The following is a 12,554-nucleotide window of genomic DNA, read 5'->3' as shown; positions in this document are numbered from 1 at the left end:
CTGTAATGAACCCGTAGTACATGTATGTGTCTGTAATGAACCCGTAGTACATGCATGTGTCTGTAATGAACCCGTAGTAGATGTATGTGTCTGTAATGAACCCGTAGTACATGTATGTGTCTGTAATGAACCCGTTGTACATGCATGTGTCTGTTATGACCCCGTAGTACATGCATGTGACTGTAATGAACCCGTAGTAATGTATGTGTCTGTAATTAACCCGTAGTACATGCATGTGTCTATAATGAACCCATAGTACATGTATATGACTATAAAGAACCCATAGTACATATATGTGTCTGTAATGAACCCGTAGTACATGCATGTGTCTGTAATGAACCCGTAGTACATGCATGTGTCTGTAATGAACCCGATGTACACGTATGTGTCTGTAATGAACCCGAAGTAGATGCATGTGTCTGTGATGAACCCGAAGTACATGTATGTGTCTGTAATGAACTCGTAGTACATGTATGTGTCTGTAATGAACCCATAGTAGATGTATGTGTCTGTAATGAACCCGAAGTACATGTATGTGTCTGTAATGAACACGTAGTACATGTATGTGTCTGTAATGAACTCAAAGCACAGCATGTGTCTGTAATGAACCCGTAGTACATGTATGTGTCTGTAATGAACCCGTAGTACAGTATGTGTCTGTAATGAACCTGTAGTACAGTATGTGTCTGTAATGAACCCGTAGTACATGTATGTGTCTGTAATGAACCCGTAGTACATGTATATGTCTGTAATGAACACGTAGTACATGTATGTGTCTGTAATGAACTCAAAGCACAGCATGTGTCTGTAATGAACCCGTAGTACATGTATGTGTCTGTAATGAACCCGTAGTACAGTATGTGTCTGTAATGAACCTGTAGTACATGTATGTGTCTGTAATGAACCCGTAGTACATGTATGTGTCTGTAATGAACCCGTAGTACATGTATATGTCTGTAATGAACCCATAGTACATGTATGTGTCTGTTATGAACCCGTAGTACATGTTTATGTCTGTAATGAACCTGTAGTACATGTATGTGTCTGTAATTAACCCGTAGTACATGTATGTGTCTGTAATGAACCCGTAGTACATGTATGTGTCTGTAATGAACCCGTAGTAGATGCATGTGTCTGTAACGAACCCGTAGTACATGTATATGTCTGTAATGAACCCGTAGTAGATGCATGTGTCTGTAATGAACCCGTAGTACATGTATATGTCTGTAATGAACCCGTAGTAGATGTATGTTTCTGTAATGAACCCGTAGTACATGCATGTGTCTGTAATGAACCCGTAGTACATGTATGTGTCTGTAATGAACCCGTAGTAGATGCATGTGTCTGTAACGAACCCGTAGTACATGTATATGTCTGTAATGAACCCGTAGTAGATGTATGTTTCTGTAATGAACCCGTAGTACATGTATGTGTCTGTAATGAACCCGTAGTACATGTATATGTCTGTAATGAACCCATAGTATATGCATGTGTCTGTAATGAACCCGTAGTACATGCATGTGTCTGTAATGAACCCATAGTACATGTATGTGTCTGTAATGAACCCATAGTACATGTATGTGACTGTAATGAACCCGATTTACATGTATGTGTCTGTAATGAACCCGAAGTACATGTGTGTGTCTGTAATGAACCCGTAGTACAAGTATGTGACTGTAATGAACCCGTAGTACATGTATGTGTCTGTAATGAACTCAAAGCACAGCATGTGTCTGTAATGAACCAGTAGTACATGTATGTGACTGTAATGAACCCGTAGTACATGTATGTGTCTGTAATGAACTCAAAGCACAGCATGTGTCTGTAATGAACCCGATGTACATGTATGTTTCTGTAATGGACCCGTAGTAGATGCATGTGTCTGTAATGAACCCGTAGTACATGTATGTGTCTGTAATGAACCCGTAGTACATGTATGTGTCTGTAATGAACCCGTAGTACATGTATGTGTCTGTAATGAACCCGTAGTACATGTATGTGTCTGTAATGAACCCGTAGTAGATGTATGTGTCTGTAATGAACCCGTAGTACATGTGTGTGTCTGTAATGAACCCGTAGTACATGTATGTGTCTGTAATGAACCCGTAGTACATGTGTGTGTCTGTAATGAACCCGTAGTACATGTATGTGTCTGTAATGAACCAGTAGTACATGTATGTGTCTGTAATGAACCCGTAGTACATGTATGTGTCTGTAATGAACCCGTAGTACATGTGTGTGTCTGTAATGAACCCGTAGTACATGTATGTGTCTGTAATGAACCCGTAGTACATGTATGTGTCTGTAATGAACTCAAAGCACAGCATGTGTCTGTAATGAACCCGATGTACATGTATGTTTCTGTAATGGACCCGTAGTAGATGCATGTGTCTGTAATGAACCCGTAGTACATGTATGTGTCTGTAATGAACCCGTAGTACATGCATGTGTCTGTAATGAACCCGTAGTACATGTATGTGTCTGTAATGAACCCGATGTACATGTATATGTCTGTAATGAACCCGTAGTACATGCATGTGTCTGTAATGAACCCGTAGTACATGTATGTGTCTGTAATGAACCCGTAGTACATGCATGTGTCTGTAATGAACCTGTAGTACAACATGTGTCTGTAATGAATCCGTAGTACACGCATATGTCTGTAATGAACCCGTAGTACATGCATGTGCCTGTAATGAACCCACAGTACAGCATGTGTCTGTAATGAACCCGTAGTACATGCATGTGTCTGTAATGAACCCGTAGTACAGTATGTGTCTGTAATTAACCCGTAGTACAGTATGTGTCTATAATGAACCTGTAGTACATGCATGTGTCTGTAATGAACCCGTAGTACATGTATGTGTCTGTAATGAACCCGTAGTACATGCATGTGTCTGTAATGAACCCGTAGTACATGTATGTGTCTGTAATGAACCCGTAGTACAGTATGTGTCTGTAATGAGCCCGTAGTACATGTATGTGTCTGTAATGAACCCGTAGTACATGCATGTGTCTGTAATGAACCCGTAGTACATGTATGTGTCTGTAATGAACCCATAGTATATGTATGTGTCTGTAATGAACCCGTAGTAGATGCATGTGACTGTAATGAACCCGTAGTAGATGTATGTGTCTGTAATGAACCCGTAGTAGATGTATGTGTCTGTAATGAACCCGTAGTAGATGTATGTGTCTGTAATGAACCTGTAGTACATGTATGTGTCTGTAATGAACCCGTAGTAGATGTATGTGTCTGTAATGAACCCGTAGTATATGTATGTGTCTGTAATGAACCCGTAGTAGATGTATGTGTCTGTAATGAACCCGTAGTAGATGTATGTGTCTGTAATGAACCCGTAGTACATGTATGTGTCTGTAATGAACCCGTAGTAGATGTATGTGTCTGTAATGAACCCGTAGTACATGTATGTGTCTGTAATGAACCCGTAGTAGATGCATGTGTCTGTAATGAACCCGTAGTACATGTATGTGTCTGTAATGAACCCGTAGTACATGTATGTGTCTGTAATTAACTCAAAGCACAGCATGTGACTGTAATGAACCCGTAGTAGAAGCATGTGTCTGTAATGAACCCGTAGTACATGTATGTGTCTGTAATGAACCCGTAGTACATGCATGTGTCTGTAATGAACCTGTAGTACAACATGTGTCTGTAATGAACCCGTAGTACATGCATGTGTCTGTAATGAACCCGTAGTACATGCATGTGTCTGTAATGAACCCGTAGTACATGTCTGTGTCTGTAATGAACCCATAGTACATGTATGTGTCTGTAATTAACTCAAAGCACAGCATGTGACTGTAATGAACCCGTAGTAGAAGCATGTGTCTGTAATGAACCCGTAGTACATGTATGTGTCTGTAATGAACCCGTAGTACATGCATGTGTCTGTAATGAACCTGTAGTACAACATGTGTCTGTAATGAACCCGTAGTACATGCATGTGTCTGTAATGAACCCGTAGTACATGCATGTGTCTGTAATGAACCCGTAGTACATGTCTGTGTCTGTAATGAACCCATAGTACATGCATGTGTCTGTAATGAACCCGTAGTACATGCATGTGTCTGTAATGAACCCATAGTACAGCATGTGTCTGTAATGAACCCGTAGTACATGCATGTGTCTGTAATGAACCCGTAGTACAGTATGTGTCTGTAATGAACCCGTAGTACATGCATGTGCCTGTAATGAACCCATAGTACAGCATGTGTCTGTAATGAACCCGTAGTACATGCATGTGTCTGTAATGAACCCGTAGTACAGTATGTGTCTGTAATGAACCCGTAGTACATGCATGTGTCTGCAATGAACCGGTAGTACAGCATGTGTCTGTAATGAACCCATAGTACAGCATGTGTCTGTAATGAACCCGTAGTATATGTATGTGTCTGTAATGAACCCGTAGTACATGTATATGTCTGTAATGAACCCATAGTACATGCATGTGACTGTAATGAACCCGTAGTACATGCATGTGTCTGTAATGAACCCGTAGTACATGTATGTGTCTGTAATGAACCCATATTACATGCATGTGTCTGTAATGAACCCGTAGTACATGTATGTGTCTGTAATGAACCCATAGTACATGCATGTGTCTGTAATGAACCCGTAGTACATGGATGTGTCTGTAATGAACCCGTAGTACATGGATGTGTCTGTAATGAACCCGTAGTACATGGATGTGTCTGTAATGAACCCGTAGTAGATGCATGTGTCTGTAATGAACCCGTAGTACATGTATGTGTCTGTAATGAACCCGTAGTACATGTATGTGTCTGTAATGAACCCGTAGTAGAAGCATGTGTCTGTAATGAACCCGTAGTACATGTATGTGTCTGTAATGAACCCGTAGTACATGTATGTGTCTGTAATGAACCCGTAGTACATGTATGTGTCTATAATGAACCCGTAGTACATGCATGTGTCTATAATGAACCCGTAGTACATGCATGTGTCTGTAATGAACCCGTAGTACATGCATGTGTCTGTAATGAACCCGTAGTACATGCATGTGTCTGTAATGAACCCGTAGTACATGTATGTGTCTGTAATGAACCCGTAGTACATGCATGTGTCTGTAATGAACCCGTAGTAGATGCATGTGTCTGTAATGAACCCGTAGTAGATGCATGTGTCTGTAATGAACCCGTAGTACATGCATGTGTCTGTAATGAACCCGTAGTAGATGCATGTGTCTGTAATGAACCCGTAGTAGATGCATGTGTCTGTAATGAACCCGTAGTACATGTATGTGTCTGTAATGAACCCGTAGTAGATGCATGTGTCTGTAATGAACCCATAGTAGATGCATGTGTCTGTAATGAACCCGTAGTAGATGCATGTGTCTGTAATGAACCCGTAGTAGATGCATGTGTCTGTAATGAAACCATAGTAGATGCATGTGTCTGTAATGAACCCGTAGTAGATGCATGTGTCTGTAATGAACCCGTAGTAGATGCATGTGTCTGTAATGAACCCGTAGTAGATGCATGTGTCTGTAATGAACCCGTAGTAGATGTATGTGTCTGTAATGAACCCGTAGTACATGTATGTGTCTGTAATGAACCCGTAGTAGATGCATGTGTCTGTAATGAACCCGTAGTAGATGCATGTGTCTGTAATGAACCCGTAGTAGATGCATGTGTCTGTAATGAACCCGTAGTAGATGCATGTGTCTGTAATGAACCCGTAGTAGATGCATGTGTCTGTAATGAACCCGTAGTACATGTATGTGTCTGTAATGAACCCGTAGTACATGTATGTGTCTGTAATGAACCCGTAGTACATGTATGTGTCTGTAATGAACCCGTAGTACATGTATGTGTCTGTAATGAACCCGTAGTACATGTATGTGTCTGTAATGAACCCGTAGTACATGTATGTGTCTGTAATGAACCCGTAGTACATGTATGTGTCTGTAATGAACCCGTTGTACATGTATGTGTCTGTAATGAACCCGTAGTACATGCATGTGTCTGTAATGAACCCGTAGTAGATGCATGTGTCTGTAATGAACCCGTAGTAGATGCATGTGTCTGTAATGAACCCGTAGTAGATGCATGTGTCTGTAATGAACCCGTAGTACATGCATGTGTCTGTAATGAACCCGTAGTAGATGCATGTGTCTGTAATGAACCCGTAGTAGATGCATGTTTCTGTAATGAACCCGTAGTAGATGCATGTGTCTGTAATGAACCCGTAGTAGATGCATGTGTCTGTAATGAACCCGTAGTAGATGTATGTGTCTGTAATGAACCCGTAGTAGATGTATGTGTCTGTAATGAACCCGTAGTACATGTATGTGTCTGTAATGAACCCGTAGTACATGTATGTGTCTGTAATGAACCCGTAGTAGATGCATGTGTCTGTAATGAACCCGTAGTAGATGCATGTGTCTGTAATGAACCCGTAGTAGATGCATGTGTCTGTAATGAACCCGTAGTAGATGTATGTGTCTGTAATGAACCCGTAGTACATGCATGTGTCTGTAATGAACCCATAGTACAGCCTGTGTCTGTAATGAACCCATAAAACATGCATGTGACTGTCAAATGAATACCTATTACATGCATGTGACTGTGAAATAGCCTACTTCCCATGGATATGACTGTGAAATAAACCAATTTTACATCCACGTGACTGTGAAATGAACACACATTTAATGTATGTGACTGTGAAATCAGTTTTACATGCTTACTTGATTTCTGATTGTGAAATCAACCAAAATTACATGCATGTGACTGTGAAATGAACCCACATTGAAATGAACATATATTACATGCATGAAAATGAAATTTATTTAAGCCTTTATTAAATGCACTTGGCTTTGAAATGAATAAACACACGCTAATGAAAATGGTCGTACTGTTAAGCAGTAGGTTAGAAGGCAAAACGAAAGTAGGTATTTTAAAACCGTGTTATGTAATAATCAGTCTAGTTATACGTACGGGTAAGTATATTCCACAAATTATATTAAATTCCCTACGAAAATCATACCGCAATGTATGTGATCGGGCTGTTTTAATTAAAAATAAATCGCATAATCTTTCGTACTCACATTTGTCCAGATATCTATGTATACGCCTTCCGTACAAACTTTTATCGAAATAGATCGGCGTTATCGCTATACGTATGGCTAAAGTCCCAAAACCCGGTTTTGAATGATTTCAAATGTAAAACTCTTATGGAAATGTCTAAACCAGATCAAGGTGATTAGTTAATACATGAACTTTAATATGGCGATAAAAGAAGTAAATTTAAAAAAAAAACATTATTCGAACTCTGTTTTTGGTACAATGGAAGCCATCCTATCAACGAACGTGTATCGTGCGCCTTTCCGGAATATTATACCTAAGTAGTTTTACCCCCTATTTTGAAAAAAAAAGAGCTTTATTGGTCAGTTATGGCAAAGTTTACATGTATTTGCAAGTAAAACTTTTAACTTTAAACTTCATTGTTCCACTCAGTAAATATCGATACAGGATATTTTGTTGTACGATTGTTGCTTAGAAACCCCCCATATCCATTACGGAATACAATCTGAGAGAGGCTTAGTTTGGTTATAAACACGAATTGAAACTGAGTGACATTTAAAACGGAAGTTGTCAAAATTTGAATGAGTACTTTTTATTGTTTTGAACGCTGTTGAAGGTTGCTTGAAAATTCTTTAAAGAAAGTTTTTTGTCGGCACATTTGGCTGTAAGGTAGCATTTATAATGCTGCCCTAAGGGGGAGTATATAGTTGCCCTTCCATCTGTCCAACCTTGTCCGGATAATAACTTATTAAAAAACTGATGGGATTTCAATATGAATTAAAATATTGAAAGGCTGACATGTGCAGAAAGTATTGTGTTGAATAATCAATCTGCTTAATCTGCTTAATTATTTCCCTTTTACCGTATTGGTTTATACTATGTTTTTGTCCAGAGCATATTGTTTTTGATGTGTTGACTCCAAATTTCATATACAGATTGGTATAAGAGAGGAGAAGTGTAGTGCACAGGAACCACAACTCTGCTTTGGGTATTTAAATTTTATATAACATTTCTAATTTTTTATATACATTATATAAAAATCTTAATTATTTAATTCATGTAGTGCAAAATTTAGCTTATTAATAAAGGTCAGTTCATATTGGTTATGGTTTTATGCTCTTTGATAGTCCTATAGGACCGTCCGAGGTATCCGCAATCCGGCCAATATGAATGTCTTCAGTCATAAATATAGGTTGCACTGTGACCGTCATTTTCAATTTCCTTATATATTCTTGTTTATCTAACTACAGCCATTCAAAACCCCAAACTAGCCAGTCTAAAGCTAGCTCTTATTGGCCCTGCTAGTTCCGGAAAGACGAGTTGCTGTAACAGGATAAAGAGCGACAAAGCGATAAAGAGCGACTTCCAGGTCTGTGTAAGGTAAAATGCCACCATGCCGCAAAAGTGGAAAAATGCGTCACAAACACGGTATGTACAGCAGTATTTAAACATAAATAGACTTTCCTCACATGTATATAAACTATAAACATATATGTGACAACATTCAGCTATATATTGTCATCAGTAAAAGTAAATAAAGGTAAAGTAACATTTGCGAATTTGAGTGTTGTAATAAAAAATGAGATTTTGTCGTAGACTTGGTATCGGCGTTGTGTAATCACGTGCGTCTTGGCCATACATATATCAACAATAGGATGAGAAACCACGTGACTTCACATAGATCACCACGGGTCAACACCAATATAAACAAGTAAGTGACATTAATTTCTAAACAAGAAAAACTGTGATACAAAGTATCACAGCGGGCCCACAAACAGATCTACCATGTAAATATTTTGAGGTTGGTGATGGCTGATGTCGAGTCAAGGCTATGAAGGAATTCAAAGAGACCTATTTTGGTAAAACATTAGTCTATGCACAACTACAGTTTATATAACAGCAAAAAAATTACTCAGTTCATTTCAATGAACTGCCATTTTTAATAAAAATACACAAACATTCGTCTTTACGTACACTTTAAGGAGTATATAAAATAAATTAAACAAAATAAGACTTAAAAAATCTTTAATTCCAAACTTATTTTTCCCTTCTTTGTCTATATGGTCAGCAATTGGTCAGCAACTCTGCTCTATTTCTATATCGTCAGCTAACTCGTCAGCACTTTAGTACGTGCCCAGAAACGTTGCGAAAACAAACGTACGAAAGACAACTCTGTAAAAAAATAGTCTGTGTCTACATTATTAATGTCAAAAGTAACACCGTTCATTTAATGACGAGAAAATCATTATGGTAAGAACGACAACTCACGTTTTCAAGGGAAAAATTGACTGTGTCTACATTTTCAGCTCAAAAGTACTTGATTTTTTTAGGAAAAAGAGACGCATATTTTCAATCAAGTTCTTAAGTCTCCATAAACCTTTTACTCACCACGTATTAAATATATGAAAATGTTTCTTAGCCTATAATAGACGATGCTATTTTTTGCTTCTACACGTGTTTATTTCAGATTTTTCTTTTGCCTTTATTCTAACGATGCAATCCTTGGCCAGAATTTCAACTTGACGAAATGTTGCAGAACGATGCAACGCTGTGTGCGCCGTGAACTTTAAGACATGCCTCTTGATCACTTTCGAACACCGATGAGCATGAACGTTTGCTTTTCGTCATCAACAGGGCAACATTGATCGAAGACGTCACACGTTTAATCACTGTGATACTTGTTTTCAAAAATCCATATGACTAAAGTATATCATTTTAACAATCTTATGTAAGCTTATGTCATTGAAGCGCACTCATTTTTAGAAACATCGCATTTTTAGAACTCGTATATAGAATAGTTGTCATTAAGGCACTCCTTTAAAGAATCTTCGTATATTTAGTTTAAACATATTTATTGAAAAATAGTTTTTCATCATCACAATTAACACAACATACATGCAATACATGTAAAACCATGTAAGATCAGGACCGCAAGCATTCCTATATCGACTTATGCAATTTTAGCAATCCTGCATAGAATCATTATCCTCCTTTGTAGATTTCTTCACTTTAGCAGTCTTATATAATATTTGCAATATCTTAGCACTCCAAAATAGCTTTATATATTTTTAGAGTAAACTCATAAGTTTAGCACTCCAATATAGAATACAAGTCATTTTAGCCTACTTGTATAAACAGTCGCCATTTAATTGGTCCTATAAAAAAAATTCGTCTTCTTTCCTTTTTTTTCTCCTATATATAATTATCAGAGTATTTTTTTATTTATCGTTCTCATGAGCCCCTTTTGGAATGACGTCACCATTACGTCATATGTACTTCCGTTGTGTGGAAAATTCTCAATAAAAAAAAAATGTTCTTATGATTGATAGACATGTTTTCACATGCTCAATACACTGTAAATCAAAACTATCATTATTCCTGAAACTTTTATACCTTAAGTATCTATTCTTGCTTGATTTATCATTTAGAGTAGAGATTAAAGCATAAACCGCTGCCCTATAGTTGAAAAGTCATTTTGGAAGAACTGTCATGGCGGACGGTGCAATTTTTAGAATTTGTTTTTCAAGTGGAGTGATTTTTCTTAGGAATAACTTGACCCCCCCTTTTTTATTGGCTTAAAATGTAATTTAAAGCTTGTACTTTAAGAATATATGTGGTTATCATAGCCTGCATTCGCTCAAAATGCCTTTAAATGTTGTCTAAAAATTATAATTTTACATTGAATTATATAGGGAAAAACAATGGTGGTGTGTAACCTTTTCACTTCCAGCCATACATGGATAATTATATGAGCTATGGGCCCATTTTCAAAATGTATTTTTATGCGACATATGAGAGATATCAGAAAAGTCTTATTTGGATTTGACGCAGTAAAAGTATCTTGAAGATGAACATATGAAAAAAAAAAATCAATTTATTTACGTTTACAATATTTTTGCAGTTATATAAATTTAAAACAAATTCGCAACAATAAATTATATAATTTAATTTTAATAAACGCTTTTAAAAGGGTATTTACTTTGAATAGGCAAATATACGAACATGGGTTGTAAACAATATTTGTGCTAAATTTGAAACGAGACAATCTGGTCATAACATATCTATTTTGTTTAATAACAGTGTAATCCTGAAGTCGAGTTATCAATGGACGATGAGCATTTCGTAATGCGGCCCAACCTTGAGGACAAGACCCACTGCGTGGCTTTCGTGCTGAACGCTTCGTCCCTTGACAGCCTGTCCGCTGAAATACTGCAGAAGCTTCGTCCCTTAACAGTCTTTCCGCTGAAATACTGCAGAAGCTTCGTCCCTTAACAGTCTTTCCGCTGAAATACTGCAGAAGCTTCGTCCCTTAACAGTCTTTCCGCTGAAATACTGCAGAAGCTTCGCAACTTAACAGTCTGTCCGCTGAACTACTGCAGAAGCTTCGTTAGGGACAAAGCCAAACATACATTTGTACATTTGTTTAATTTCTTATTTTGGAAATGCATAGATTTATTAAGAAAATCAATTCTTGTGATCAACAAACTTATATTATGCAAAGATTAGCGTAAGACATAAAATTAAGGCATCGTGCGTGAACGGGCATTTAATAATTGTGTACTGAATTATTTCGGCATTGTAACAACATGTGAGACATGATATCTTATTTCAGGCGTGTCCAAAGCAATCCTTCTTACTCACATTGACGTGAAGGACCCGGATGTTGCACAGATTTGTAAACTGTATTCAAGAGCGTCCAAGTTGCAGAGAATGTTGCATATAATATTTAGAAGTGTCATCTGACTCCATCGAAATTCAATCCATCCCGTGTATAACAAAAACAAAATATTAAGTCGCCTCCGATGAGAAGATCAACTGTCTAGCCCTCTTGCTCTTCAAAAAATGCTTGGCTGCCGAGGATGGAGTGACAAGTTTGCTGGTGAAGATGGAATCCGTCAGTAGCAAAATTGTAAATGTACAAATGTGTAGACGCCTCTTCCAAGTCACTGAAGTTCGCGTAGATATACAACCCAGTTTGCAGGACTTTGTGGGAACGATTTGTCTAAATGACACCTGCGGTGGAGTATAAATCCAAGTGAAGTAATTTAGCAAAGAATGCTGGTTAAGAGTAACAAGATGTTGTTAAGACGTGTCGAGGTGAGCTAAAATGTAAGGAATGATAAAGGTGGTGTAAAGTGAGGACGAAACTGTCAAATTATATCACATGACGATTTGTACAAAATTTAAAAAGTACTGCACTAACGACAATGTAACTGTTTTGGGATGTATTACTACTTAAATTTAATCAGTTAACTGTTATACCACACTTTTATAGGGGAGTTCAATCTCAATAGTTGCTCAAAGATGCACTCATACTCCCAAATAAGATTTACCATAATTAAAAATATTGTTTTTATATTCCAAAAAGGATGAACAAATGTCGAAAAAATGGTACCGAATTTTATTTGAAAGAAATGAGCATAAACAAGGGTATTTCTACCTTATGAGACTATAGTAGACCACAGTAAAGTATTCACCAATCATTTAAT

This window comes from Mya arenaria, chromosome 17 (assembly GCF_026914265.1).
Source record: "Mya arenaria isolate MELC-2E11 chromosome 17, ASM2691426v1".
Taxonomy (NCBI): Eukaryota; Metazoa; Mollusca; class Bivalvia; order Myida; family Myidae; genus Mya; species Mya arenaria.
The sequence above is the reverse complement of the archived record's forward strand: the minus strand, read 5'-3'. Positions refer to the sequence as shown.